We start from the raw sequence: 20401 nt of genomic DNA, 5'->3' as shown, positions 1-20401 counted from the left end.
GGTAGCGATTTTGATTGGTATTCCATTATAGGTACCAACTCAATTTGTACCACCTGTGCCAAAGTATAACTGCATTATGCATTATTTTCATATTATATGTCAACGAGAAAAAAGTGTATCATACAATATTTAGATAAATAATTTAAAATGTGTGCACACGTGTTAAATACGTATAATATTAAATTTACGTAATATCAATATTAAACATACACGTTTGCATAGGATATTATATTCAAATTATCAATAGACATTATAAATTACCATTTCCGACCAGCTCTTATCAGCTAAAAAACGATTTTTTACGATACAATATAAATTTAATTATTACTTTTATTACATTGGTAATATTGTTTGAAAAGGCTCCAATTTGTATTTTTTTTTATGTACATTAAATTTTTTTTTTTTTATTAAGCATCAACAACTAAGGTTATTAGCTTACAACGATATTTAGTATATTATATATTTAGCTTTTTGAAACCAATAAAACTTAATTATTATTTTGTTTACTTGTATATTAGTTTAAAGTATATCATAAGTTCTCGATCCACGCCCCCTCCCATAAAATAAATGTCTTCCCCCGACTTTATTCTCGCCTACCTTTTTCGATGAATACTGTAAAAATTATAAATAGTTTGTTATACAAAATAAATAAACTCTCCAGTCCTCTTGCAACCTGGTTAACCCAAAACCCAAGAATATTTTTTTAATTCACAAATGTCTTGTGATAATAATGATTGATAATATTATGTAATTTTTAGGTTTCTAAACATATGTCTAGGACATCTTACATCTTTGTTGTGTCTGTCCGTCCTATAGCTAGTAGAGTACCAGTACAAACTACAAACTTGAAGTTATTTGTATTAAGATAATTGTTCAACCCATTGTATACGTATTTAATATAAATTCATACTAACCAAAATATTAGGGTTACCAAATACTGTTAAAATTGTATGTATTTAGATTTAGTTTATTGCTTTTTAATAAAACCAATTGGACACCAGGAAGTTTGCACTATAGCAGAGTGAACTCAAATAACCTGTTTATGTACTTTTTGCAGTATAGGTATTTTATTTATTTATTTTATTTATCTCGATACATTTTAACATTAACACCTAAAAAATATAAAGTATACAACTTGCTAACAGATAGAAAAAAAGTAAATTAAACAAAAATAGTTAGTATATCCAGTGGATATAGCTAATAAATCAGATACAGGTAAACATATTTTAACTTAAATGTTTTAATGGGCTTTAGTATTTGATTTGAATGTCCATATATGAGAAATAGTTTATGGCTTTTGCAGGTGTGGCCATGAGGCTCATTATTTAATAAGAAATATTTAGAAATAATTTTACAATTATTTATCGTTATCAACATATTGTAACATTTATGCATCATTCTCATTTTTGTTTATTCATTTAGAAAAGTGTCGTTCGACAGTAATATTTTATGAAATCAAATGCATATCTATTATCTGAATAATTTAGTAAGTGCATTTATATAGTTTTCAAATTGAATTTTTCCTGAACTACTTAACACCCTTATCAATCCATATTTACTGCCGAGAATAACAACGATTATGAGCACTCTTAACGTTTGTTCCGGAGTTGAATAGTCGAAAACACTCTGCACAAAAAACACGAATCGCGAATAAAATATAATTTAGGTGTTAAGCCCTTCTTTCAACGCTTTATGCACATTATTTTACTTCTATTTTGAAATGTATATTTACGTGGTTTGTGGCAATACAATAAGCTGCAGTACAGAAAAATAAAATAAAACTACTTAAACGATAAAAAATGATGACAGAAAAAACGATCACCCCTCGTTTTGTTTTTATTATTTGAAAGACGAAAACTTTTGACTGATAACATTGGAATCCGATGTTTGAATTAACTTTGAATGACACCAGAAATAAAAAAATTGAAAATACTAAAACCATTTGTGATGTATAAATGTGTCTTACAACTCAGACAAAATAGATTTTTTTTTAACTCTGAGTCCAATCTGATCTGCACAAAGTCTTCATCTTTAAAAAAAAAAAAAAAACACTTATCAAGAAATCTGGCTGTTTCATAAGGCACACGGTGGTGATAGTTCTACTCGAGAGGTGATATTTTGTTATAAAAACGAGACGGCTCCTACACAAGGGTGAACAATTTCGGTCTCTTGTGACTACTGACTACTATCTATTTCGTGCCAATCGAATGTCCAGAGTTAATTGAGAAAAAGGTATAATACAAAAAAAAAGTGGTGCCTATTCTTAACGAAATGTGTTTACCCAATCAAAAAATGTTTGGAAACACATTCAATTGATTATCGCCGCTGCTGCGAGTGGAATAGACATAACTGGTGAATTTACGAAAGTAGGAAAATTAAATAATAATAAAAGAAACACCCATATTCTACAATAGACGGTGGAGTCACGTTATTTCGGACCTTTTCCAATCAAACCTCGAAACCAATTTAGCTGTGCACAACGACGGGGTGAGGGCTGCTTATGAAGTAGGTGTGTCTCGGAGTGGCCTTTGAACGTCAATATTTTACCTCACCCGTGGCTGGGGCGCACACACGTGATTTTCGAGAGCACCGCGGAAAAAGTATTATGAAAATATAAGAGCTAATGGACTGCAAGGTTGCGCTCCTCGAAGTTCCGGGGAATCATTTTTACCTACAGTCAATATTAGTACCGCATTGTCGAACACAAAACACTAATAATTCCGTGTCTGGTTTCCATTACCGTCCTTGTTGCAGTGCTGTAGGTACAGTGCAGCAACAATTGGGGGAGGCAGGGTATGCAATTCATTGCCTGGCCAGGTTTTATGTTTAAATGGGGGGGGGGGGCACCACCGAAAGGAAAAATTGAGCAAGTTATTATGAAAAAAAAAAAATGGAAAATGTACATTCTGTATTTCCTTAATACGAGTAGATTGATATTACGATCAAAGGATCAAACGACAAATGATGCTAATATAAATAAATGTCCGATAAAATTGAGACCACTGATATAACAGCTAAGATTTTTGTTTACATGTACGATGGTCATTCACATTTGGAAATTAAAAATAGATTTATTTATAACTTTCAACATAGTACACATACAAACACACGCTCGGGCCATGGACACACAACCACATATCAGTAATCAGTCTACTTTATTGATATTGTAATTCGTTAATCGTTCTGTAAAAAATGATGAAACCAAAAGTCCTTATTGGGGAGGCTAAAAGGAAGAAAAATAAAGAGCAAAAACAAACTATTTTAAAAACTAATAAAAAAATTAAAATTTTTTGTAAACTGGATCAACATGAACAAAGTAAGTTTAATTTGAAATATTTTTTATTTTTGTAGTTTAATTATTTTTAATAATTTACGAATTGCAAAGCATGCGTCTAACTAGACATATAGTAAACCAATACAATACATTTCTGTGGATATTGTTATTCCAGTAGCTACCAGTAGCATTTCTTACTGTATATTTATATTATAACTACATACTTAAAAAAAATATTTGATTACCAATACTCAAATATTGTGCAACACTGTGTTTTTATACTAAGTTAATTTATAAAAAATAGTGAATGAATTGTATATGTTTTTCAAAAATGTATTTTAGATGAAAATAACCATCTAGAAACTACGATCGTTCTATATGGTAATTTTCAATAGTTTTATATTTTGCGACTGAACATTAGTATGGCATTTTGATTTATATTACAATTTAAGTTTTTATAATTGTTGGAGATGTGTTTAAAAATATGATGAACTTAATATAATTAACATAACTATACTATAATATTCTGCTTGACAAGTAGTAGAGTGCTTGAAAATTTTCGAAAATTGGGGGCCATAAATTTTGTCTCGTAGTAGGGGTCTGCCAAAGGTTATCTGCCTCAGTAACTTTTTTTCATTATACTGTAGTACAAGACGTATAGGGGCCCATAAAATGTTTAGCTTCAGGGCCCCACGAAACCTAGTTGCGGCACTGTGTAGGTATATTGTATTTTATTGTAAGTATTGATAATATGTCAGTTATAATACGGATTTCTCGGTAACGAGTGAGGTTACCGCGTACCTGGTTGAAATACTATTAAAGTGAAGTGACGTGTATTTCTGCGAGTCAACAGCAGCGCGGGTAAAGGTGACCATTGACCAGCGATTCCGTTCGCCATGTAGTCATATGTAATACGAGTTACCTCGACCGTGCATTTATTCTCGTCTCTTGCAAAGGATATTATATGGTAGTACAAGTTTACGCTTGGTAAACAACTTTTGTATAATATCATAGTGAGTCACTCCGTAAAGCCTCTTTTATAATATTACGGCGACGTTAGTAAAATTATTTATTTTCATTTTTCAAGGAATATCATTCGAGTTAATTATTAAAGTTTTTTTTCAAAGGCACATATTTGTACATCCACGATACGTACATATACACTAGGTATATTATACCTTGTCAATATATATTTTTTTTAGACATAAACATAATCATAATAATATACGGCCATAATATACCCAGGTAGGTACATGATAAAATATAACGAGTTTCGATTTCAACGTGCATTTAAATAACTGTTCCTACCTATGATAACAAATTGTTATTTCTTGCAGTCAATATACGATTCCAACGTAAATATAATATTGTTATTCATGTAGGACTTATAGTATAAATATTTTTTGTTCGAAGTTATACGTCTTTTTTTTAAAAAATACTTTGCGTGCCAGTGTATGAAAAAATGTGTGTTTCTACATCACGGGTTAATGAACTTATTAATGTTGGATAGAATTTATATTCAATAACATTTACTATAGTTATAAATCCCAAATTAAATACATAATATGTGAGTGGTTATATCTAAGATAATAAACACAAAGCATCATACATATAATATTATGAAAGACACACGACAACCGTCTGCATTATATGCTCTTGTATTTACTTTAATCAAACTTATCTTTGAGCAACAAACATTTATCACTAAGGTTTTCACATTAGAGTGATTTTTAAAGCTATGAATACCATCTGAATACTTAACGTTTTAAAATCAGCTGACAATGCGGTACATTCTCAAATTATTCAAAGTCGTTTCCATAAGTAATGTCACTTGAGTTATTATACTGACTTTTCCGGAAATCAGTTATCTAATGTAACACTAACAGAAAATTAAGCCACTAACAAATTCATTACATCAGTACAACTAAACATATTCATTCCTACAACCCCTATTGATATAATTTTATAATTATTGTTTTGATTTACCAATGAACTTCATAACAATTAAATTGTCATACTTAACGTGTATTTTTTAAATTAAAATAAATGTAAACTAAGCCAATTGCTATTTAAAAAATGTGACTTGTAAATGTTGTTATGCCATTACTCAAATGTAATATGTGGAATTAACTTAAACGTTCACACAAATAGTGTACTTAATTTAACTAATGTGTATTTTGATTTATTGAAAATTGTACACAACTATGATTTTGAATATTTCTAATGATGCAGTCGAATACATATATTTATGTATTGTGTAAATGATAAGTTTCCAACTTGGAAATAATTATATTATTATAAAAAAAATCACTAACAAATTAGTAGAGAAACATCGACAAATATGGTTTTGAACTTGTTTAAAAATTTACAAGTATCAGAAAAAAACAGTTTTCAATAGTGTAGAAGTAACTAACAAGAATCAATACAAATAATTACTACAAATGAAAATGTATTTAAAATTATGAACCGAGGTCTGCCAATCTGGTTTCGAATTATATTTGGAACAGAATTATATTTTTTCGAAGCGAATAAATACAAAGAATACTAGAAGTGAATATATTGAATTCTTCTACGAGATATAAAGATGACATAGTATCATTTCATTATTCAAGTCTCGGGAATTTAAACTATTTTATTCCTTACAATGTAGATTTTGTGAACTTCCGGTAGCTGATTAAATGGTTAAGTGAAAATCTTATCTATTGAAAAAAATTTGGTAGAATGACAAAACTGAAACGAAAATGTATTATACACCAAAAAGAAAATTGCATTCATATTTTTCTAGCGACATTCAATTTCAATGATATGGTTTAGTCTGCGGAATACGTTTCTACTTTTCGCGATGAAATGTCGTCTGTCTATCGATTTTGATGACTCATGCAGTCGTTTATCCTTCCAATATATTAATCAGATCGAGTTGTTTATTTTTTGGCTGTTTTCATAGTCCAATCTTATCCATCCGCATTTTATATGCGTTATCATTCTTCCTGGTTAGTAATATTTTTGAAAGCCAACAGCAGCACCTCCGGGACGTTTCTTTTTTTTGTATTTCGCGATTGTTGAAATGGTTTTTTTGCTCTCGATCATTTAAAAAATACGTATCAAATCACACTTAAACGATTTAGAATATTAGAATGTCGGGTTTTTCGCCAATCTCCATTCCGTTTAATCATTGTTATTGTGTGTCGAATAGTTGATCGTATCGAATAACTGTAAATATTTGTCAAACTGTTTTTTAGTCTTCTACTCTTTTAAAATTATGTACCAGTGTATTTTTAAAATAAGTAGTCTAACATTCACGTGGGAACATTCGAGTTTAAAAATACATCGATACACCATTTAGTTTTTCATCTAATATAAAATACTGTTTCCTTAAAACCACATAGCATGTAATCTGATCTAGTTGAGCCTTTTCATAACATAAAGTCGTTAATAAATTGTATTGTTCAGTCTATATCACATACAACAACCTTATTTACTGACAATCTTATTATCAGATATATTAGATTTATTGAAATGTATACGTGACTTATATTTAAGTTCTATGCTCAAGAAAGGTGAAATATGATATAAAACATATACATACCTACATACCTACATAGTGTCGTTTAAAAACCTTGAAATAACGGTTGTAATACAACTAGGTATTTTCATTATATTTCCTTGTACATATTGTACATTAATTCATACAACTTCAAAGTTAAATTTAATATCAAAATAATTATACATTTAATAACATTCTTGTAATTATTTGAATTGATCAGTTTTTAATAATATTATTGTTTGTTTAACATTTTATGGTAGTGTACGAAATTAATGTTTAAGTTTATGAAATAAATTTTGGAGCAGCTAAGTTTGGAAACTTTACGTTGAAAATTAATGAAGCTCAGGCTAAACCAAAAAAGGCTGAGATTTCTTCAAATTAATTGTTAAGACTGTTTTCTTCTTTGAATAATTTTTCTTCAAGCCTAAAGAAACTACCGAGAAAAATAACTTTTTCAAATTAGATACTGCCAGATAAATTATCTTGAGGGAAACGTCTTTATCTTTTATCTTATTTAGATGAATATTATAATAACAGCATGTATTGGATCATCCTATTCAGAACATTTATCTAAATATTATTTTTTAGAAAATTAAAATTTTGGTTTGATAGTTTTATAATTATTGTTAAAAGTATAAACTAATAAAACTGATGGCTGAAAATGAATGTTCACGTTTCAAAGTTACTTTAATATTTCAAATATTTGTACATCAATCATAGTTCATCGACCCTAAGCTTAGTTTATTTAGTTTCAATTATTCATGAATAATATAATATTATAAAATACAAGTATATAATATATAGAGTACAACAGAAACACCTGACATATAATATGTAACATTGTTATTATGAGAACATTTTGTTTAAAATTAATTTTCTCCAAAAAAATATTGATATTTTAAATAATCGTATAAATCCTTCAATATTTTTATAAAAATCAAGTTTACTATTTTTAATTTTAAAATGTATGCGATTTTAAAATTTTTATTTGCTACATAAAAAAAAAGTAAATAAATTATAAACAAGAGAAACATTGCACATTTGATTAGAACAAAAGTTATTTAATTTGTCAAGTCATTATGTTACACCTTGTGCCTATTATAGGTGTGTAATGTCATTTGGCTGGTATTACCATGAAAATAATTTTTTTTTGGACGGTAGGGTCTTGATAATCGAATACCTCGCAAAAGAAGAAGAATATACAAGATAATGTTTTTAAGTGAACTCCGCATATTGTCATGCATAAACCAAGCATAAATTCAAGTTCTAAATTTTGGAATTTTGAAATACACTACAAGATGACTTTTTGAATACTCGAATTACTTCGTAACACGTAAGGATGCATCCTGTGGTAATAGAGCCTTCTGTTTTTTAAATAGGAACCTCTATCATTTTTTATTACCCAGCAGATATTTTTGTTGAGAAAATTAAAACGAGTAGTCCTAAGTTATATAACTCTATGTACTAAGGACAATAATGGAAATTAGTTAAGTATAGACTCTAAATGGACTTAGATCATATCATTTGGAAATCTTAGTAAGTTAGTCGAGTTCTATTGGTCTACCTGTATAAATATCTTGTAAAAATGATTCAAGTGTATGATAAATACTAAATCTAATATTACATAATAGTATAATTTATATTTTTGTAAACCCATTTTTAAGGATTATTATTCTTAGTTTAAAACATTTTATAACTCAAAAAATAATCACTAGATTTATTTTGATTTAGATGGTTAAAATGTTCACGAAAATTATCTACTAAATAATTTTAAGTAAAAACGGGGGTCCTCATTCCAAGAATAATAGTTTGAGTGTCCCCTGATAGGACACTTGCTGAGTTGCAAGAAAATATCGGAATTTGTAAATATGTTCTTTACCCTTTAGGCAGACTTAAAAATTCTATAAACCAGCATTTAAATACATGTTCTATTTAAGGTAGAAATGGAAGTGAGCATGCTTAAAAAATCACCCTGTATCGTGAGTATAGGTAACTAAACCTAAAAAACGATCGGTAGGTATAATATAGCCAGCTAATACCATGGTACGAAAACATTCTAGAGATTAAACATAACATATATTATAGCGGACGCATGAGAGTATAATAATGTGACATCATGACGTACAATATGAATGTGATTAAAACTAATAACTTTTCCACTGCAGGGTTTTACGAGTCGTGTGCGACGACCATTTTTGATAACAATATACAGTAATAAAACGCTGTCATGAAATTAATGGTTCTCTAGGCAGTGTCCCTTTTGATTTAACTTATCACATCTCACTTAAGCAATACGATTACGGTGTCAAGGTTTTGAGCAATTTTAATACACACGTATTATATGAAATAGTAATCACGTCTAGAATTACATTTCTGTTTTACTGGTGCTGTTTGTCACTGCCGTTAATCATATTCTCATTTCTATCCTTTAACGCAATTATAACTACGGCAAGTTCGCCAAATTTACGGTTTAATTTGTACACTAAATTACGCAACAAAGATCCTCCAACATCATGTGAAATACTGTTATTACGTAGATAATCAAAAACAAATTACATTTTTCGAATCTTCTTCTTCGAACCGATAATAATTGTTTGTTTATTACACTCTTGTATGTCGTGTTATGATTTTTTTTCTATAAGTAAAAATAATATAAGAAATTAAAAATTGAAAATCGAACTTGCATATTGTTCTGCAAAAAATGTAAATAAAAATAAAATGTTAAGGAAAAAAACGATTTTAATACAATTATTTGGTATTTACTATAATACTGTTACTTATTAGTGTAGACAAGCTTTACGTGTATAAATTGAATTATAATTGAATTAATTAATTAAATATTTCACCTATAATATTGTCCACAACTTTAACTCATAGATACAATTTTTTTTTGATTGCTTAAATTTGTTTTGTTATAGTTTTATTGTCGTTGCCTTCTTATTTGGTTTTCGAAAAAACAATTTCTAATAATAACGTTAGCAAAATATATTAGAATTTATTTGGATTTATTTAGACTTATTATTTTAAATGTCGTACGTTTTTTGAATAAAACTAATTTTATGAACCGTATTATTTTAAAACTTATTGTACCGAATATTTAAATACAGCTTTTTTATGCTTGAGTTGTATTCTGTTCAATGCTACATTTAATTAAAAGTACAATCTTTTAAAATAGTAGGTAAATAAAATAAAAGGCATTCGATCAAAAATTAGAATTGTTGTTTTTGGTCCCCTTAGCAAAAATCAACGTTAGGCACACACGGGTAGTTTTCCGAATAAATTACTTCTCGAAATACTTTTCTAATCATTTTTTTTCGAAGTTATTCGAATAATATTTTTAAATATTTTTTTAAAGTATTTTAATCCTAAAAAATACCTATTTGTTATTAAAAGATTTCATTTCTAGAAATCGTCACGATATTAAATGCGTTTTAAATCGACAACTCAATATTACGATCATCGTTATTAAATTTGTTTATACATTATTGTACCTATATATACATATACTTGGTTTTGTTTTTACCAATATCGGGAAACATCTTTAAATATAAAACCTACATCTACGATCATTGGATCATGTAAACAAATACCGAACCTTTGATGAGTTGAGCTAATAATATTTGACATTTGTGTTTTGAGGGTTTTTTGTTTATTAAATTAATAAATAATAATTAACATTCTCTATTGAATTCACTACAGATATTTTATACGCCTCATTTGTATTAGTATATATATTTAATATTGTACAATATTATATTTTATATATTGTATTATGCATATTGCAAACAAGGCAGTTTTAACCCCGAATAGTATTATTTTTTTAGTAATGGTTATTTCTTTGGTAGTTTGGCATACATCCGCTAATATGTGAATGATCGAAATTAAGATATTATAAATTTGATAGGAAAAAATTAAAAAAGTAACCAATAGTAAAATTGTGTATAAGAATGTACGGAAACAAAACAAAACAAATATATTTTTTCAATGTTTCCAAAATGATGAAATTCTTGAATAGTAGGTACTTTTTAAAAATCTATTATCAATGTCTCCTAATAGGTAGCTTCTTGTTACACTATGTAAGTGTTTTGGATTTTTGAATTATTTTGAAGAGCAATAAAAATCAAAACAAAATAATCTATGGATATGGAGGTTATTGTCCTCCACAACTGTACAGCTTTAAGAAATAGTTACCAGCGTCTTTGGTATTTTAGCAACACATCCGGTAATGTGTGAATGATTGAAATTAAACCATAATAACTATAAAATTAGAGAAAATAAAAAATATCAACCTGTACTAAAATTTGAGCCAAGAATATGAGGAAACAAAACAACTGTCTTAAGCATTTCTAAAACTATTCCAAATTCTAGGATATAGGTAGCACTTATTAAAATTATCATATCTGCTATCATAGATCGATTAAATCCAAAGCTATGTGTGAAGTGAAGTTAATAATATTTGAAAATTAATAAATTGGAAAACTAAAAAAGTCAAAGGTCGTAGAGGAGTCACCACCAACGTCTGCTGTACAATTTTTTAGAAATAGTCTTTAGTATTTTTTCACACATACTCAGTAATGTGTGAATGATCAAAACTTTACTTTGATTCTAATATTTGATAGAAGAAATCAAAAATAAAACTGATGATAAAAAACGATTTTAGTACTCAAGGAAACAAACAAATACTATATTCAGAGTTTCTAAAACTATTCGAAATTCTAGGATACTACTTTTTAAAAGTATATTTTTATCCACGTCTGTTTATGGGTCTATTCAATCCGGCAGGTTGCAACGCCGTGATAATTGCATTTCACATTTATTTTGAAGATCATAAAAACGGCAAAACAAAACGATCTGAGGCTGTGGAGGTCACCGCGGTCGTACAGCTCTTAGAACATAATAATAATAATAATGATAATAATAATAATAATAATAATAACAATAACAACAATAATGTGCAGAAATGGTTAACGTACAAGCCGACGGCGACGGAAACACTGCGACGCGTTATTATGGTGTCAAGCCGTTATTGTTTTCGGGTTGTCAAAACAATTTTAGGAACTCTAAACACATCGTGCACGGTGCACACACACATGCATACCCAAGTCTCTGTTTATTTTCGTCGGTGACAGGCATCGGCGGACAATGATTTGGCCGAACGACCGTCTGATCGAATCAACGCGGAGATTGGTTACCGAAAACTGTCAATTAACCACCGAATGTTAATGCGAACCCGCCTCCGTTCTCCAATGCTGACGATCAAGTCGATGATAACTTATTCGCGACGAAATCTCTCTCATCTATTTTCACACACACACACACACACACACACACACACACACACGCGTTCACCAGTGTAAGAATATGTTTTGCTCCAGTCGGTGTGGCGTGGCGTTTTTTTCCCCCCACCGCGTTTGCATTCTTGTTTCTTCCGCATTCGCATTAAACCTCGCGTATAAATCAGTGTCAGTATCCATTTTACAAATTTCAAAGGACCCAAAGTTGGAGTTAAAGTTTCGCGTATCGCGCTCGCTGTGGGGTCCCGAAATAAAGCGGACAACCGCTCGTATATATACGCACCTATATATATATATATATACGTATACATTGGTAGGTCGTGTTTGGCTGACAGATTCTTTTTTTCTTTCGCTCTCTCTCTCTCTCTATCTCACCCGCCCCTTCTATCCCCCTTTCTACCCCTCAGCTGGATTACTCTACTCGTGGGTGTGTGTTGTGTGTGTCGCGTGACTCCCCGGGGCTGTAGCCATTACGGTTTGTGCGCACCTCCGTCTCCGCGCCGGCCCTGTCGTGCAGGAAATCGGCATCATTAATCGCGCAATGCCTTCAATTGATTCCGAGAGTCGAACAATAACAACAGGGTTTCGGTATAGTGGCAAAAAAAAAAAATATATATATATATATTATGTGTATATAGTGCGCATACGTTCGGTATATATGTATACGGCGGCGTACATAAATATTGTGTCCCTAGTGCAGTGAACAACGCGCGCGTTCTGATTTGAAAAATGGTTTTCATTTATAATTTTTATTATTATTATTATTATTATTATTATTATTATTATTATTGTTACCGTTCGATGGGGTTGCGTTATGCTTCTTCGTAACGAGTGCACTACCTCATTTCGAAAAATCACCAAAGCGACAGAAAACGAACTGAGAGCGAATTATTTTCGAAGAAGATCGAAGACAAATTAAAATATACCTACCTACGATGCAAAGTGTATAAATGAAATGTTTTACGCGATCCGTCGTTTTTCTTGTGGTTTGTTTTTTGATTTTAAGTTTTTAGACGCCCATCTAGACGATAATTCTCGATAAAATTGACGATGTTTGAGTGTTAGCGTTACGGACCAACTAGGCACTTTGCCACCAATTTCAATTTCTCCCCCTCGTCCTTATTTACTCATGGTATATGGGCACCCTTTGCAGTCTGGTATCAGATCCACCATGTCTCTGCTAACCGTAACTAACCATCGTGGTTCCGGACACTGTCTCGCGGTCGATTTCTATTTCCTGATGAGATACACAAAATCCATTATAGCAACATTTATAAATCATAATTTACTCCCTTTTGTTTCAGATGCTCATTTGATCTTCACTCTCACATTTTAGTGTCATCAGAGTTATAGACCGGTAAAATACGATTGAGAACGTTGCGGTTGAGAACTTTATTTTTGGTAACACGATTATCACAATTTCTAGTATCACATGTGATAATTATTGTCATTATTATTTATTATTATAACTTATAATATTTACAATTATTTTAAACAAATTGTATTTACATCTGATGTGTTATAATCTGAATATTAAGATTTAAGACAGTGTACGTTTTTAATTTTTTAATTGTGAAATCGAGTGATAAGCATTGATGTCAAGATCAACAAACTTAAAAAAGTAAATTGCACTTGACCTGTATAAGAAAAACACAATTCGTGCTACAGTTTTGGTCCCTGAAGTGTGCTTTATATTTGTAAAGTTGTTTCTTCTTATTTTACCCTAAAAAATACGACTTTTACATTCATTTTTAAAGTCTTATCTATATAAAAGAGATAAATAATTTTATTACACCCAATGTACAATAGCTATATGTTTTCTCCGTGGTCATTATGATCCTTAAAGTCAGATATGACTTTCCTGAGACTTATTACGTACACCCTTTAAACGAAAATAAAGTCTTCTTGTGTTTCCATCTTATTGTCAGTGTTTAAATGAACTGTTATACTTTTTTTAGATACAAATCACCCAAGTGTAAACGATGAGTAATTTATTTAATCAACATAATATAAATAAAATAACGTTTTGTTCTTTAAAAAGAAACATAAAACATGTTTAAGATAAATAATTTCACAGCCAATAAAAAAAAAAACATATTAAACATTTACGTGACATTTACTTATACATGAACGTTCATAAAAAAATTATAAATTGTCATTGAATGCGTAACAATATTACAAGCAATTTAAAATCCGTGAAATTTCACACCCAACTATACATTTATTTCTCATCATAATATGTACTTGGTGACTGTATTTAGTCAATATCTAAGTTATCCAATACAACACAATTAATGAGTAATTTCAGAATAATCAATTACAAAAACATTTTTTATATTGCATTAATTATTAATAATTATTTTCACAATTTTAATCAAATCGACTATTGATAAATGAAACTTTCAAAAAACAAATTAACTGTTAAAACTGAATATTAGGCCCCTACATATAATACTAAACATTTTAGAAATGTTATAAATTAGGTTCACTGGTCCATATATTGATTATATTTTTACATATAACTTCAAACACCAAGTTTCCAGTACTTACTATCAAAGGAAATCAAATTGAATTATTTTATCATTTTTCTTTACTTAGGTGAAAGCACGATTTTTTTATAAAACAAATCTTAGTTTCTTTATTAGTATTATGATTCAAATGACGAAAAAAATCGTTTGGATGTCTTTTTACTCAACTCAATTTTCACCCAATTAACATTAAATTATACTCAGGTCAATTCAAAAAAGTATAATATTGTGTTTTCTTTTTCGATTATAAAACCATTAATTAAAGTCCGCAAACTTATAATTTTTGCTCGAGTCATGTTGGTTTATTCCTGAAATTCTGCTTTAACTTGTCGTCTTTTCCGCGAAAACTGTTTAGCGTTCCTGGTAAGCAATGGATTTTTCTTTTAAAATTATTAATAATTTTGCTTCTTTACGTTGAAGATTTATCAAACTTTTCACGGGAATTACACAATGATATTAAAATGCATACAATTTGAGAAATGACAAAGTGTAAAATCTACCTACGCTATACATTGTTATTATTTTTTATTCTTTGAAAATGTGTTTTATGTAATATTATTATAGATAGGTAAATAGTTCTATATCTTGGTCCATCTGTTTTTTATCAAATAGTATATTGTATCAATACTTTCAAATTTTAAATGGAAATTTATAATCTAAGTTTTAAATAGAGTTCTCAAAAATTGTCCAACCCCTCTAAAATTATTTATTCATAGATAAAAAAGGATTTTCTCTAGTCTACATTATGTCAGTTTCCTTTTTAGTAAAATTATTACTTTTTTTTGGTAATTTTATACATACTAAAATGAATGTATTTTACTTTTATGTTAATCATTACCATTTTTTTAATAATGTTAAGGTTTTATCGCAATTACAGATATAATAAAATATAAATGACCTAGAACATCCCCATTTACGCACGTAAATTGAGCGATGATAATGAAAACAATTATGGAGAACACCTGATATACCTGAAATGTTAAAAAAATATAGAATAATGTGCATAATATCTACATAACTTTCTTTTTCATTGGTTTTATATTATATTATATTGTCATTTGGTACATTAAAATTAAAGTTTGTTATGATATGCTTAAACATCATTATTGCAATTATTTAAAATGTAACAGATAAATAAATAACAGACAGACTGGCACACTTATAAATCGGAAATCTTCAGACCCCAACGAAAACATTGTCACAGGCAAAAAGAGTCTACCTCCATTATACGATCGCGGATTAAGAAACTGGAACGCATCTAGTTGCAACGGTAAAGCGTAGGGCATGTGGTTTTCTATATATATATCGCCAGAGAAAAGGTATGGTAAAAAAAAGGTCTCTGCCGCCAAAGAGAAATCTACTCTCGGATGCACAAAACAACTTCTTGGTGAAGCCGCCTTTCACTCTCTGGCCATCATGACCGTGTTGTCCATTTAGACAGTGCATGCGCGCCATCCAACACAGTAACAACCTCTCTGTACCGAATCCTGTGAGCGAAAACTGGACCCTTTATGACGAACAATAATCAGTGAATTTTATTATTTTGATTCAAGTATTATGAGTAGTTAATTTGTGTTACCTAAAACTTCGAAATCATAACCCACCGAAAGCTGCGAGTCAGGAAACACATTTAATATAAAATGTATTATTATTGACTGCAATATATTCATTTTATGCACGTACCACATGCACTTGTACTTGTAATGTGTATTTTCTCAAATTCTCGAATAAACGACCTCGAGAGCCCTCGGAACACCTGCAGAAAGGTAGTAGCGTAATTATGATGTTTGCATCTGGTATTATTCTCCAGCACTTAAAAGTGTAGAGAATCATACGGATACTTAGAGTTTACATCAGATTTTAATATCATTATAGACAGGTGCCTCATTTCTATTTCTATTATGTTTAGCGTTATTACAAGTTAATGACTGCTATTTTTTCAGGCATAGAATTGTAAACTGTTAATATTAGTATTATTATAGTAACCAGCAAATAAAACATATAATTGCATATGGTGCATGACTAAAATACAACGTCAACAATATCAATAAATTCAACTCAGTTTCACTTTAAAATGAGAACCACCTTGTATTGTTTCGTTTTGTTTCGTTATTGGTAATATTTTCCCTCCAATGCATCTGCTGTCTTTGTTTATGTTGCTATTCCCGTATTGGATTAAATTATGGCTCAAAATGCATTAATTAATTATTTACACCCACGTATACATTAAAATACACACTTGTGTATTTATCAATACAGTCATATATTTTAATGAATTTCACTATTGTAGTTTTCTACATGACGATGATGATATGAAGTTGAATAATTGAGATATTATTTTGTTGAAAGCGTGTTGATTTGCGATTTGTGTTTTCCATTTTAATCGAAATACTATTATTATTATAAATGTAAATCACATTGTAGATTTTACACGGCTCTTTCAAATAGTTCTCATTTGACATAAAAAAATAAACTTAACTAACTACAATTAAATTTGCTCATAAAACCAATCCACACGTTGTCATGCCGAGTGCCGTGAGAGAGTGTATGTGTATATGCTGTGTGCACGTGGTTTTTAAGTATTGTACGGACATGGGTTATTAAATGGAAAATGACGGAAGCGCATTAACGTGGATATAAATAGGACCCCGTGGGGTAAAAAGGATTTAGTGACTGTAAATCGGTCGGCTGGAAAGGTCTGGTAGAAATTGTTCAAAGGAACACCTCCTCCGGGCTTTTATCCGGAAGGTTAGTAGATTTGTCCGATGGTCGATGATGGTTTTCGCTCTACGTAACGATAATTAGATTTTGTGATGTATTCTCATTTATTGTCGTCACTCGTCGTCATCCACCAAATTTATTGGTCTGACGTGGTTGTGAAAAAAAAAGTTGTAAGGCTATGTCTAGTCCACCTCTGGGCCTTAAAAATAAATTGTCATCTTAAGATGAGGTTTTCAATGTTCATCTGATAATAAAATTAACGACTGTCGTAAATGGACTTGTCACATTGTTATCAACTAGAATAATGGATATAATCATAAATCGTAATTCATTTTAAGTAAATATAATAAATTAATATTTCTTACAACAACAATGTTGAAATGACATTTATTTTGAATGTGAAAATTCCTTATATTGAGTACTGTAATTATAAAATAATATTTTAGTAAGTAAAGATTAGTACATAGTATTACAAAAGAGTATAAGAAATATTACCCTGTTACATTTTATAGCCGTACCTATAACACTTTTTTTTTAAACATAGGTACACATTTATATTAAAGCTATAATCTTCAATTGAATTATGAATCCATAATTGTAATTATAATTGATATTCGCAGGTAAATAAAACTTTCAATATTGAAAAATGATTGAAAATTCTAGCACTGAGATGGCTTTCAATTTTAAAAGAAAATTTTAAAAAATGTTTGAGAAGCTTTGATGGGAAATATTATGTATATCTTTTTGAGACATTTGGTATTCAGTTTTGATAATCACACTTATCAAATAAAGTGAAAATCTAAACATTAGCTAATCATGTTTCATCAGATAACTTATCACTAACTGTTTGTGATCATCGTTATTTGATGGCTAATATTCCACCAAGTTCACCTAATATGTTTGTAATAATTATAACTTAAAAACAATGTGTCATTAGAATCAGTAGATGAAACCTATATCAAAATGTAGTACCATCGGAAGATAAGCTCATGGTAGAATGGTAGTTGGTAGTTGTCTAAAAAATGATAAGAGTGGTTACGGTGGTTAAATATTAAGGTTATACGAGAACTATGGTGTTGTCAACCACGTCAAATTAAAATTAGTTTACAACATAATTTAAAACGCTTAACTAGTAATTTTAAAACGCCTAATAAACGATATTCCTTTGGTTATAAATAGGTAATTACCAAATAATACTTAATATGATTGCATTGTTATAGTTAATCAGTACTCATAATACGTTGAAAAGCTAAAAATAAATACCTACGATAGTCAATATTTTTTTAATACAGTCTGGCACTCTGGCACACAAACTGATATTAAATTATTAGATGTCAGATTTTAATTGAGATCGTAAAATAATTCGTTTTTAAGAAATTTTCAATTTTCACGTTGGTCTCGCTGCTAGATTACTGGTTTAAATTGTGAAATTAACATATCTCGAATGGAAGAGATTCAAAAAAAAAGATGATTACTAGACTGTTTTCGAAAAGTGTATTATTATTTATTTCAATAACGAAATTGAAACAAAAATATTATCATCCATATAGTTAACACGATGCCCCTCCTGGATGATTCGATTTGAATCCACCACAAAATGACACAGTGTTCTATGAGAATTGCTTTTCTTTATTTCCGTGTGGTACATAATATGCCTTGTCCTATACCGCTGTCATCACAATTTGTCTTTTTTCCTTTTTTTTTTTTTTATTTTTCCCCCTGTGCGGTCTTTTGATTATTTTTCAAACGACAGATTAATGGCCTTCACGTTTCGGTCGTTTTAAACCATCTTTCTATTGACAACGTCTGGGTATTACTTTGTTAGGACGTTTTATATATTTTTTTTTCTTCACACAGTCGTAAATTATTCCTTTGCATTTTTATTTTGTGGTAAACCGAAACCAAAATGTGCATATTATAATGTCTTTATATATTTTATCACGCACTGCGTAGTGTATAATAATAATATTATGCCTTTCGTTTCCACAGAATATAAAATCGTAATATTATACAGAGTGATCCGTTTAACGTGAAACACTCATCATTTCATACATTAAAAAAGTTTTTGAATGTATTTTTTTTCCGCATATCTTTAAGTGTATAAGAACAACAGTATTTTTATCGTTTTAATTATTTTGAGTTTTTAACAACTGTGTGCATTTTTAGTTTCTCATTCCAAAGCAGGGTATTTTTTCTGAGTATTCCGATGTGTAATAATTAAATAATTTTAGACGTTTACTCAGTTTAACAGTTAATAGTATTTAATGTTCAGGTGAACGAATAGGAGTGGTACTGGCCGTCTTATGGCCGTGAAAATATGTTGTTTCACTATTCTGCTAATCTGAATTTTTAAGATAATTATAAGTTACAACTAGTCGCTGATTTTCTGAAATTTGATTTTTATAGATCGAAATACTCTGATAATATTCCACCAAGGAAAATGAAATATGACTGTCATTCAAAATATTTAAAACTTAAAAAAATAGTAAACACATAAAATCATTTTCGAAAATGTTGTTTAGTTGTTTAGTAATTATTTTAAACGTTGTAAGAGAAATATTTTCGAATATAATATATGTATACGGATTTTCAAAATCAAAATTATCTTGCTCTCTATGATCTATCACTACTTGAATAATATGTTGGCAGGAAAATGTGTTAAATAAAAACAAATACTTAACAATATTAATTATCATGTTGGGGTCATATCATTTATGCTCAAAAAGTGTTACGTATTCACAATAGTATGATCATATCTTCCTATTATTCTATTCAGGGTTGTTAATTTTTTAAGTAAAAAATAAGTAGGTATATTATATTTCGATAAATATGTCTCAACATCGGGATGTGAAAGACGTCATTACACTGCCATCACATTTTTGTATCATTTGCTAAGCATAGTAATATCATAAAATAATAAATAGTTAATGTTACGATGAATGGAGTGTGTGCTGGTAATTATAATTGCGCCTACGTTTCCCGAGTTTGGGAGACTATATGTATAGCGAGAAAACTTAATATTATATTATTATACACCTAC

At 29.5% G+C, this 20401-nt stretch overlaps 1 protein-coding gene across 1 annotated transcript in view; it reads right to left on the bottom strand.

The window, feature by feature from the left end:
• LOC111029511 (tetraspanin-2A) overlaps positions 1-20401 on the bottom strand; it is a 203349-nt gene that overhangs the window by 121902 nt on the left and 61046 nt on the right. The gene's annotated exons all lie outside the window — the stretch shown is intronic.

Source organism: Myzus persicae, unplaced genomic scaffold (genome assembly GCF_001856785.1).
Source record: "Myzus persicae strain clone G006 unplaced genomic scaffold, MPER_G0061.0, whole genome shotgun sequence".
In the NCBI taxonomy this organism is placed as follows: domain Eukaryota; kingdom Metazoa; phylum Arthropoda; class Insecta; order Hemiptera; family Aphididae; genus Myzus; species Myzus persicae.
This window is presented reverse-complemented; position numbering and strand designations above follow the sequence as displayed.